Genomic DNA, 12,806 nt, shown 5'->3' with positions numbered 1-12,806 from the left:
CCCTCTGCCTTCAAACATGTCTACCCATCCTAAAAAAAAACCCTTCTTTTGACCCCACTACATCCTCCAGCTATCACCCCATCTCCCTCTCCCCCTTTTGGTTCAAACTTCTCAAATAGGTTGTATACACCCACTGCCTCAACTTAATATTGCTATTATTATTCTTACCATCATTAATAAAAATTGCATTATTCGTTAAAGTGCTTGCTACATATGCCAAACATCCTACTGAGCGCTGGGGTAGATATCGTTGTGGGCAGGGAACATGTCTACCAATTCTATTATATTGTACTCTCCCAAGTGCCTAGTACAGTTCTCTGCACATAGTAGACCCTCAATAAATATGATTGATAATCAGTTTCCAAATGGAGCTCACAGTCTAAGTAGGGGAGAGAACAGACGTTGAATCCCCATTCTTCAGATGAGGGAAATCAGGTCCAAAGAAGCTAAGTGACTTGCTCAAGGTCACACAGCAGATAACTGGTGGAGCTGGGATTAGAACCCAGGTTCCCTGAATCCCAAGCTCATGCCCTAGGCCACACTGCTTCTCTGCTTCCTCTCCTCCAACTCCCTTTAATACTTTCTACAATCCAATTTCCATCCCCTTCATTTTCACTGAGACCACTCTCTCCAAGGTCTCCAGTGATCTTTTTCTCACCAAATCTAAGACTCTGCCTACTCCTCCTCAACCTCTCAGTGTTTGACACTGCGGGCCACTCCCTTCTCTTAGAAACACTATTTAACCTTGGTTTTTCTGACACAGTTCTCTCCTGGCCTCCTCTCACGTCTCTGGCCGCTCCTTCTCCATCTTTTTCACCCGGCTCTCTTCTTCTGCCCTCAACGCCCTAACCGTTGGGCGCCTCTCAAGACTCTGCTCTAGGTCCCCTTCTCTTCTCACTTTACATTCACTCCCTTCAGTGTAAAGTGCTCCTTGGGGAGTTTACCCACTCCCATGACGTCAATTCCCACTTTTATGCAGGTGACTCCCAATTCCACCTCATTAGCTCTGACCTCTATCCTCTGAAATCTCACATTTCCTCCTGCTCTAAGGCAGCGGGGCTCAGTGGAAAGGGCGCTGAATTGGAAGTCAGGAGACGCTGGTTATAGTACTAGTTCTGACACTGGCCTGCTACGTGATGTTGGACAAGTCATTTAACCTCCCTGGACCTCAGTTTCCTCATATATCAAATGGGGATAAAACTGATAGTGAGTGCCATTTGGAAGAGATAACCTGATAACCTTGTACCTACCCTTGCACTTAGCACATAGTAGATGCTTAATAAATCATAATTATGTCCTGCCAACACCTCAATAAATGCAAACCTGAACTCTTCCCCCTGCAATCCTCTCCTCCACCTAACTTTCCCATCACAGTTGACCCCACCACCATCTCTCCATCTGTCAAGTCCATAGCCTTGGCATTATCCTTGACACTTCCCTCTCTTTCAACCCCCATATTCGCTCTTTCACCAAATCCTGTTGGTTTCTCTTCCTCAGCATCTCAAGAATCCACCATTTCATTTCCACCCAAATGGCCTCCAATAACAATAATAATAATAATAATGGTATTTGTTAAGCTCTTACCCTGTGCCAGGCTGGGGTGGATACAAGCAAATGAAGTTGGACACAGTCCCTGTCCCACTTGGGGCTCACAGTCTCAATACCCATTTTACAGATGAAGTAACTGAGGCCCAGAGAAGTGAAGTGACTTGCCCAAAGTCACACAGCAGACAAGTGATGGAGTCGGATTGAAGCCCGGACCTTCTGACTCCCAGGTCCACGCTCCATCCACTATGCCACGCTGCTTCTCCAAACTGGTCTAGGCATCTGTCACATCCCAGATTGACTACTGCATCAGTCTCCTCATGGAACTCCCTGGCTCTAATCTCTCCCCTCTTCAATCCTTACTTCATTCTGCTATCCAGAAAAGACCACTTTTCTAAAACGTCATCCTTTTCATGTCTCCCCACTCCTCAAAAACCTCCATTGGTTGCCCATTCCTCTTCACTTCAAGCAGAGACTCTGACCACTGGCTTTAGGGCAATCAGCTCTCTCCCTTCTAATCATGCACTCTCTTCTCCCACTACACTCCAGCTCACACTCTTGATTTCTCTCAAGCTAGCCTACTCATGGTGTCTTTTTTGCATCTCTCCCCCCACCAACCTCTCGCTCACTTCTTCCCCCTTGCTTAAGACTTCCTTCCGGCTCTCCTCACCTTCAAAACCCTTCCGAAATCACCTCGCCTCCAGGAGACCTTCTAATTAACTAATTTCTAATCTCCCCCAACTACCACTTCAGCCCTTCTTCGCCTCCTAAGAACTTGTTACCAGAAAACCCTGTAGCCCTTATGTGCATATCTTATACTCTATTACTCCCTCTATTTGTAATGTACCCTTTTTGTCCACTGTTTTGCATAAATTGTACAACCCCAAAACAGGAGAGGAGCTATTGCGCAAGGAATTAAGTATAGCAACAAGGGGAGCAGGAGAAAAAAAAAAAGAAGAGAAGGAAGAGAAATGTAAGAGGGCAATTGAGAATGCCTCATTTACTTCAACTGCACTCTCCCATGTGCTGCATACAATAGGCACTCAATGAATTACAATAAACCAGCTTCCTTCTTCTCTTCCCGCCCAAGAGCTCCTGTTACTACTGATCTTTCTCCTCTTCCTAGCCTGCAGCACTCACTTTTTAAAGAAGAATTATAGTATTTCTCCTATTTGTTTAGCGCTTACTAGGTGCCAAGCAAAAAACTCCAGTGGTTGCCCATCCACATCCGTATCAAACTAAAACTCCTAACCATCGACCTGAAAGCAGTCCATCGCCTTGCCCCCTCCTACCTCACCTCTTTTCTCTCCTTCTACAACCCAGCCAGCACACTTTGCTCCTCTAGCTTTGGAGTCAGAGGTCATGGGTTCAAATCCCGGATCGGCCACTTGTCACCTGTGTGACTTTGGGCAAGTCACTTAACTTCTCGGTGCCTCAGTTACCTCATCTATAAAATGGGGATTAAGACTGTGAGCCCCACGTGGGGACAACCTGATTCCCTTGTGTCTACCCCAGCGCTTAGAACAGTGCTCGGCACATAGTAAGTGCTTAACAAATACCAACATTATTATTATTATTAGTGCTAACCTTCTCACTGTGCCTCCATCTCGCCTGTCTCACCACCGAACCCTGGCCCAACTCCTGCCTCTGGCCTGGAATTCCCTCCCTCCTCAAATCCGATAGACAATTATTTTTCCATCATTCAAAGCCTTACTGAAAGCACATCTCCTCCGAGAGGCCTTCCCAGACTAAGCCCCACTTTTCCTCAAGTCCCACTCCCTTCTGTGTTGCCCTGACTTGCTGCCTTTGCTCTTCCCCTCTTCCCAGAAGAGCACTTATTTACATGTCTGTAATTTATTTGTATTGACGTCTGTCTCCCTCCCTCTAGACTGTACGCGCCTTGTGGGCAGGGAATGTCATTATTTATTGTTGTGTTGTACTTTCCCAAGCACTTAGTACAGTGCTCTGCACACAGTAAGTGCTCAATAAATATGATTGAATGAATGAATGAAAGAGCACGGGCCTGGGAGTCAGAGGACCTGGGTTCTAGTCCCGGTTCTGCTACTTGTTTGCTGTGTGACCTTGGGCAAGTCACTTAACTTCTCTGTGCCTCAGTTACCTCATCTGTAAAATGGAAATTAAATCCTCCTGCCTCTGACAAAATGGGAGATTTACTGTACTAAATGCTGGGGGGGGGGGGGCGGCAGAGGGGCGGATACAAACAAATTGGATTGGACACAGTCCCTGTCCCACATGGGGCTCACAGTCTCAATCTCCATTTTACAGATGAGGTAACTGAGGCCCAGAGAAGTGAAATGACTTGCCCAAGGTTACAGGGCAGACAAGTGGCAAATCTGGGATTGGAACCCATGATGTATCTAACCCAGTGCTTAGAACAGTGTTTGATGCTTAAGAAATACCATTTTCTTAAAAAAACAAAAAACACAAAAACTGCACTAGGATAGATACAGGATAACCTGGTCGGCCCCAATCCCTGTCCTACATGGGGCTCACAGTCCAAGTAGATGCAGTAAAACCACATTCTGACCCTTCTCTTCTTCCTGTTCCAGCACATACCTTTATCATTGTTTATAATGCCCAGTATGTGGTAGCAAAATATATATATATTATTTCCTCCTCAAAAGGGGCTGGAGTTTAAATGGTACAGACAATTATGCAAGTAAATATGGCATTTAAATGCCTGTCCCTCACTAGACTTTAAACTCTTTGAGGGCAGGGATCATGCCTACCATTATATTCTTCCAAGCATCTGATACAGAATGAGAGAAAGGAAGATGGCTTGTCCTTATATAGTCTTCTCTCTCTGGCCTGAGACTTTAGGAGCATCAAGAGTCTCTAACTGGAGCTTCAGTGATCAAATCCCATTGAGCTCCCCTAAGGACTAGCAGTAAATCAGAATTCTCCAGCCCTTCCAGTCTGGCTTCACTCAACCAATTCACACCACAAACACCAGTACTCTCCCCAAGCTGATCCCATCGCGACTCTTTCCTTCCCTGGAAAGGGACAATGCCTCATGGACCAGCTCCCATTCCACCCCCCACCCCCAACCCCACTCGGGCCCGGGGACATTGCGCTCCCCTTCTCGACCCTGGGGACATTGTGCTCCCCTGCTCGGCCCTAGGGACATTGTGTCCCCCTGCTCGGGCCCGGGGACATTGTGGTCCCCAACTGCCCCCCGACTCCGCCTGAGGCGGCCATTTTGGGAAGCCCTCACTCCCTCTTCCCCCTTGAGGTGATTCATCTCCCCAGCCCCCGCCCTGGGCTACGATGTCCTTGTTCTCACCGTGTTACCTTACCTTAGCCGCTGCCCACGGCCGCAACCCACCCGGGACAACCTCAGGGCCCACCCCCGCCGCCACAGGGACATTTGGTCATGACCTCTGGGACTCTTTCGGCCGCTAGCCGCTTGACTTTGAGTCTGATCGGGTAGGGTCGGGTCGTCCCCCGACCCTGGTCATCGCCTGCTTATTAACACTATTGTATTGTATCTTACTGTACCATGTTGCTATATTAGCGATTTCGCTTGTTATTGTTTATTGTGGTGAGTGCTTCCACCCCCCTCTCTGGCCTCACCAGCCGCCTGACTTTGAGTTTGATCAGGTCGGCCCTTAATCGAGCCTACCCCCGACCCTGGTCATCGCCCGCTTATTAACACTACTGTATTGTATCATACTGTATCATGTTGCTATATTACTGATTTCGTTTGTTACTGTTTATTGTTGTCAGTGCTGCCACCCACCTCTCTGGCCTCACCATGTACCTCCTCCCCCCCTCCTCCCTCCCGCCCCTTCCTATCGTCCCCTTCCCCTTCCCCTTCCCCTCTCTGGCTCAGCTCTTTCCCACTCTCTCCTCTGTCTCCTCCCCCCCTCCTCTCTCCCGCCCTAGAACCCCACTTTACCAGCGCTACCCCTCTTCCCCCTCCCCCTACTCTTCCCCCCACCAAACCCCCTCTTCACCCCCTCCCCCCTTCTCTCTTCCCCACCCATGCCCCATCCCAGTCCTCTTGTCCCACCGCCACCCCTCATCCCCCTCTCCCCGTCCAGGGCCCCGCCACCTCCTTCCCATCCAAACCCTCCCCTCCCCCCGCCCTTTCCCCCCTTCCCCCCTTGCACCCACAGCTACTTTCAAGTGCGGCCTCTGGAACCCCCGCTCTATTACAGGTAAGCTACCTTTCGTCCATGACCTTTTCCTCTCCCGCTCTCTCCTCTCCTCGCCCTTTCAGAAACGTGGCTCACTCCTGAAGACACGGTCTCTGCCGCTGCTCTCTCCAGCGGAGGCCTCTCCTTCTCCCTTCTCCCACTCCCCCAGACTCACCGGTAAGGGAGGAGGCGTCGGCTTCCTCCTCTCACCCTGTTGCCGCTTCCGCACTATCCCTCCTCCCCCCCCCCTCCTTCCCCTCCTTCGAAGCCCATATCATTCGCCTCTACCACCCCCTCCAGATACTTGTCGCAGTCATCTACCGCACTCATGGTGCCACCTCCGACTTCTTCAACCACCTAGACCCCTTTCTCACCTTCCTTCTCTCCTTCTCTCTGCCAACTCTGATCCTCGGAGACTTCAACATCCACATGGATGTACCCGACGACTCCTCTGCCGCCCGCCTGCTATCCCTCCTCGACTCTGCCGACCTCCTCCTCCACCATACCGCGCCCACTCACCGACTCGGTCACACCCTCGATCTCGTCATCTCCTACCGCTGCACTATCTCCTCCCTCACCAACTCTGAAATCCCTCTCTGACCATAACCTTCTCACCTGCCTCATCTCTCACACTCCCTCCCCCTGCAAACCTTCGCTACTGCCCCAGAGACCTCCGCTCTCTCGATCCCATCCGTCTTTCCAAAAGCATCTCTCCTCACCTTGCCGCCCTGTCCTCACTTCCCACTCTCGATGATCAGGTCTCCACTCTCAACTCCACCCTCTCTACTCATCTCGACTCTCTCACCCCCCTTTCCCTCCGCCGCTCTCGCTCCACTAACCCACAGCCCTGGATCACCTCCTCTGTCCGCCTCCTACGCTCCTATGCTCGAGCTGCCGAGCGCTCCTGGCGAAAGTCCAAGCACCAAGCCGACCTCACACACTTCAAATTTATCCTTTCCTGCCTTAACTCTACCCTCTCCTCCACCAGGCAAAACCTCTTCTCCTCCCTTATCGACACCCATGCCCGTCACCCCTGCCAATTGTTCCGGACCTTTAACTCTCTCCTTAGGCCCCCTGTTCCTCCCCCTCCCCCATCTCTCACCCCCAATGATCTGGCCACCTATTTCATCACAAAAATCAACACAATCAGGTCTGAGCTCCCCAAAGTCACCCCTCCGCCTCTCCCCTCCCCCCCACCAACCCTCTCCCCTACTTTTCCATCCTTCCCTGCAGTATCCTCAGAGGAGATCTCCTCCCTCCTCGCAAGTGCCACCCCTTCCACCTGCGCCTCGGACCCCATTCCCTCTCACCTTATTAAAACCATCGCCCCTGCCCTCCTCCCTTCCTTAACTTCTATTTTTAACCACTCAATCTCCAATGGCTCCTTCCTCTCTGCCTTCAAACATGTCCACATCTCCCCCATCCTAAAAAAACCCGCTCTTGACCCCACTTCCCCCTCCAGTTATCGCCCTATCTCCCTACTACCCTTCCTTTCCAAAATCCTAGAACGAGTCGTCTACAATCGCTGCTTAGAATTCCTTAACTCCCATTCTCTCCTGGACCCCCTCCAATCTAGCTTCCGTCCCCTCCACTCTACCGAGACTGCTCTCTCTAAGGTCACCCGTGACCTCCTTCTTGCCAAATCCAATGGCTCCTACTCCATTCTGATCATCCTTGACCTCTCTGCTGCCTTTGACACTGTCGACCATCCCCTCCTCCTCCATACCTTATCTCACCTTGGCTTCACGGACTCCGTCCTCTCCCGGTACTCCTCTTACCTCTCTGGCCGGTCATTCTCGGTCTCCTTCGCTGGCGCCTCCTCCCCCTCCTATCCTTTAACTGTTGGAGTTCCTCAAGGGTCAGTTCTTGGCCCTCTTCTGTTCTCCATTTACACTCACTCCCTCGGTGAACTCATTCGCTCTCACGGCTTTGACTACCATCTCTACGCAGATGACACGCAGATCAACATCTCCGCCCCTGTCCTCTCCCCCTCCCTTCAGGCTCGCATCTCCTCCTGCCTCCGGGATGTCTCCACCTGGATGTCGGCCCGCCACCTAAAACTCAACATGAGCAAGACTGAGCTCCTCATCTTCCCTCCCAAACCCGGTCCTCTCCCAGACTTCCCTATCACCGTGGATGGCACAACCATCCTTCCCGTCTCTCGGGCCCGCGATCTCGGTGTCATCCTTGACTCGTCTCTCTCGTTCACCCCACGCATCCTATCCGTTACCGAGACCTGCCGGTTTCACCTTTACAATATCGCCAAGATCTGCCCTTTCCTCTCCACCCAAACGGCTACCTTACTGTTACAGGCTCTCGTTATATCCCGGCTAGACTACCGTGTCAGCCTTCTCTCTGATCTCCCTTCCTCCTCTCTCGCCTCGCTCCAGTCTATTCTTCACTCCGCTGCCCGGCTCATCTTCCCGCAGAAACGATCTGGGCATGTCACTCCCCTTCTTAAACACCTCCAGTGGTTGCCTATCAACCTCCGCTCCAAACAAAAACTCCTCACTCTGGGCTTCAAGGTTCTACATCACCTTGCCCCTTCCTACCTCTCCTCCCTTCTCTCTTTCTACTGCCCACCCCGCACGCTCCGCTCCTCTGCCGCCCTCGATGCCATCTCCTCACCGTCCCTCGGTGAGGGACAAGTTGCCATTGTTTTTACGAGATGTTCTTCCCCTTGACTCTATTTATTGCCACTGTTCTCGTCTGTCTGTCTCCCCCGATTAGACTGTAAGCCCATCAAACGGCAGGGACTGTCTCTATCTGTTGCCGACTTGTTCATTCCAAGTGCTTAGTACAGTGCTCTGCACATAGTAAGCGCTCAGTAAATACTATTGAATGAAAAATAAAGAGCTCTCAGTCATGCTACATTTCTCCTTCGTCTCCACAGTCTCAGCTGTGATCATAAGAGCAAGGCAGAGAAATCTGCTTATAGCAGTAAGGGTATTTATTAAGTGCTGACCAGGCGTAGAGCATTGTAGTAAGTGCTGGGAAAGAACACACAAGTGTACTTTTCTACCTTTTCTATAGCCCAGTAGAGCCACCTGTCCAAGCAAAAGTCTCTTCTCAGGACTTCTGTTAGGTACCAAACTTTTCATTACCCCAGTTTGCACTCTTCTCTCCCCTCAAAGTAACCTACATCCTGCACCTCATTTTTGTCTCTCCAGTTTCTGACCCCTTGCTCAACCCTTTCCTCCTGCCTGGAACTCCCTCCTCTTTCCAATCTGCCAGATCACAGCTCTCCCCATCTTTAGAGCCCTTCTGAAATCTCATCTCCTTCACGGGACCTTCCCTGATTAATGGTTCTTCTTGCTAGATCATATTCCCTACCTAACACCTCAGCACTCCAGTTTCAATTACCCACTTAGGTTCCCATGCCTATTGATTTACCCTATTTAGGTACTTACCTACATATCCATTTTTCCTTTCTTCTTCTATCATCTATTAATTCTTTTATGTCTGTCTCCCCTGCTAGGCTGCAAGCTCCTTGAAGGCAGGGATCATGACTTTGAACTCTATTGTATTCTTAATCAATCAATCAATCAATGGTATTTATTGAGCACTTACTGTATTCAGAACACTGTACTAGTGCTTGGGAGAGTACAATAGAGTAGGCAGACAATCTCTGCCCACAAGGAGTTTACAGACTAGAGGGGAAGACAGACATTAAAATGCATTACAGATGGATATGTACATACCTGCTGTGGGATGAATGAATATCAAAGTGCTTAAGAGGTGCATAGATGACAGAAGGGAGGACTAACAGGGGAAGTGGGGACTTAGGGTAAGGCCTCTTGGGGGAAATATGATATTAATAGGACTTTGAAGATGAAGAGAGTGGTGGTCTGTTGGATATGAATGGGGAGGGAGTTCCAGGCTGGGGGGGGGGGGGAGGGGAGGTCGTGGGCAAGGGATTGGTGGAGATAGACAAGGGTGTGGTACAGTGAGTAGGTTGGTGTTAGAGGAGTGATGTGGACTGCTTGGGTTGTAGGGGGAAATCAGGGAGCTAAGGTAGGAGCTCTGCTCCTCCACCTCTCCCTTCCCTTCCCCACAGCACTGTACTCGTCCGCCCAACTGTATATATTTCCACTGCCCTATTTATTTTGTTAATGAATTGTACATCGCTTTGATTCTATTTAGTTGCCATTGTTTTTACGAGATGTTCTTCCCCTTGACTCTATTTATTGCCATTGTTCTTGTCTGTCCGTCTCCCCCGATTAGACTGTAAGCCCGTCAAACGGCAGGGACTGTCTCTATCTGTTGCCGACTTGTTCATCCCAAGCGCTTAGTACAGTGCTCTGCACATAGTAAGCGCTCAATAAATACTATTGAATGAATGAATGAATGAAAGGAGGGAGAGGGCTGATTGAGTGACTTAAAGCTGATCGAGAGGGGTTTCGATTTGATGCCGGGGCGGATGAGCAACAGTCGATGGTTCTCAAAAACTGGGGAAAATTTTACTGGACCTTTTTTTAGAAAAATGATCAGGATTGTACTGGCCTTTTTTTTTTTTAGAAAAATGATCAGGACAGCAAAGTGACCTATGGCCTGGACTGGGAGAGATGGGAGGCAGGGAGGTCAGTAAGGAGGCTGATGTAGTATTCAAGGAGGGATATAAATACTAGGAACAGCATGGTAGCACTTGGGATGGAGAGGAATGGGCAAATTCTAGTGATTAGGAAGATAGAACCAATAGGATTTGGGAATGCGTGAGTTGAATGGGGGAGTTAAGTCGAGGATAATGCCAAGATTATGGGCTTGTGAGACAGGGAGGGCAGTGGTTTAGTCAACAGTGATGGAAAAGATTGGGGGGAGGGAGGGGAGAGGGTTTGGGGGGGAGGATGAGGAGCTCTGTTTTGGACATGTTAAGTTTGAGACATTCATCCAGGTAGAGATGTCCTGAAGGCAGAAGGAAATATGAAATTGCAGAGGAGAGATATCAAGTCTGGAAAAGTAAATTTGGGAATCATCTGCACATCAATCAGTCAATCGATCATATTTATTGAGCACTTACTGTTTCAGGGCACTATACGAACTGCTTGGGAGAGAACGACATAATATCACAGACACATTCCTTGCCCACAACGGGCTTACAGTTGAGAGGGGGAGACATATTAATCTAAATAAATTATGGACCTGTACAGAAGTTCTATGGGGATGAGGGGGGCAGCAGGGGAGTGAATAAAGGGAGCAAGTCAGGCTGACACGGAAGGGAGTGAGAAAAGAGGAAATGGCTTAGGGAAGGCTTCTTGAAGGCATAGGAATGGTAGCTGAAGAGGAGCGAGTTCTCCAAGAGTGTGAGGGTAGATGGAGAACAGAAGGGGACCCACGACTGAGCCTTGAGGGTTGCCCAAAGTTAGGGGGTGGGAGACAGAAGAGGATCCCATGAAAGAGTTTGAGAATAAGTGGTCAGAGAACCAGGAGAGGACAGTGTCAGTGAAGTCAGTTAGGTTGTTTCCAGCACAACGGGGTGGACTAGTGTTGAAGGCAGTTGAGAGGTCAAGGAGAATTGGGATGGAGAAGCCATGGAATTTGGCAAGAAGGAGGTCATTGGTGACCTTAGAGAGAGGGAAGGGGGCAGAAGCCAGACTGCAGAGGGTCAAGAAGAAAATTGGGGAAGTGGAGACAGTAGGTTTGTAAAGTCACTCGAGGAATTTGGAAAGGAATGGTAGGAGGCATACGGGTTGATAATTGGAGCACGCCATGGGATCCAAGGAGGATTTTTTTGTTAGGATAGGGGATATACGGACAGTGGGGAAGAAGCCATTGGAGAATGAGTGGTTGAAGATGATGGTCAAGAAGGGAGGAGGCAAATGCTTCATTCAGTGTTCTACAGAGAGTAGGTGCTCAATAAATACTCTTGATGGACTGATTGGGGCGCTCAGTGGGAGGGATTTTAGAGCCGGGGAGACCAGCAGGGAACATGTGTATTAACTCTGTTACACTGTACTCTCCTAAGCACTTAGTACAGTGCTCTGAACACAGCAAGCAGTCAATAAATACAGCTGCTAGCACTGAAAAGCAGTGCGGTCTAGTGGATAGGGCATGGACCTGGAAATCAGAAGGACCTGGATTCTAGCCCCAGCTCTGCTACTTGTCTGCTGTGTGACCTTGGGCAAGTCACTTAACTTCTCCGTGCCTCAGTCACCGCATACGAAAAATGGGGATTAAGACCATGAGCCCCACGTGGGACGGGGACTGTGTCCGACCTGATTACCTTGTATCTACCCCAGCGCCTAGGACAGTGCCTGGCACGTGGGAAGCACTTAACAAATACCATTAATAAATACAATCGATTGACTGACAGGTTTTACAGTTAAAAGGCCAGAAAGCCACCATCTGGGGACTCTCCCTCCCAGCCGTAAACTCTCAGGCCTCATCAGAGATGTGAAATTTCCAAGGTCGGGCGTTCATCTCAAAAAGCTGGGGGGCTTGGAGAGTTGGCAGCTATGCTTGTGGTGCGGACCCCTACCCAAAGTGGTTCTGCCAACCTCGGTCCCAAGACCCGCCGCTCTGGAGTAGGAGTAAGGGCATCGATGGAGCGCTGTCTGCACGGCATCGTACTAAACTGTCGGGAAGGAAAATACATTAGCCATGGGCCCCGTCCCTCCGCCTGGGCCCTTCTGCTGGATCCCGGCAGAGCCCAATCTGCTCTCACTAGGCAAGGTGAGCAGCTCCCGCACTCTTCCCGCTCAGATTCCCCCTCCAGCAAGTCAGGATTCCGTTTCCTGCCCTTCTCCGAGGATCTCTTGCCGCTCCCAGTCCCCACCTCCTCCCCCCCCACATCACCTTCCCCCCTTTTTGCCTCTCCCTCTCCCTAATCCCGTTTCCGTCCCTCTCCCCTCCCCCAGGCCACTTCTCCGTTCTCCCCCCGGAATCATCCCCACCCCCTCAACTTCGCTCTCTCTTCCTGGCAGCAACTCCCGGTCCTGAGGCCCCTCCATGAATGAGTGAAGAGCTTCAGACTCGGGGGCCCTAGGCTGGATAATTGGTCTGTGTTTCAGTTCCCAGTGCCAATCACAGAGAGAGCTTTTACCTCTGCACCAGATTTTGTTCTCTAGGAAGCTGGAATAACAGGACTGAACAAAAACCCAACAA

This window comes from Ornithorhynchus anatinus, chromosome X1 (genome assembly GCF_004115215.2).
Source record: "Ornithorhynchus anatinus isolate Pmale09 chromosome X1, mOrnAna1.pri.v4, whole genome shotgun sequence".
NCBI classification, from domain to species: Eukaryota; Metazoa; Chordata; class Mammalia; order Monotremata; family Ornithorhynchidae; genus Ornithorhynchus; species Ornithorhynchus anatinus.
This window is presented reverse-complemented; position numbering follows the sequence as displayed.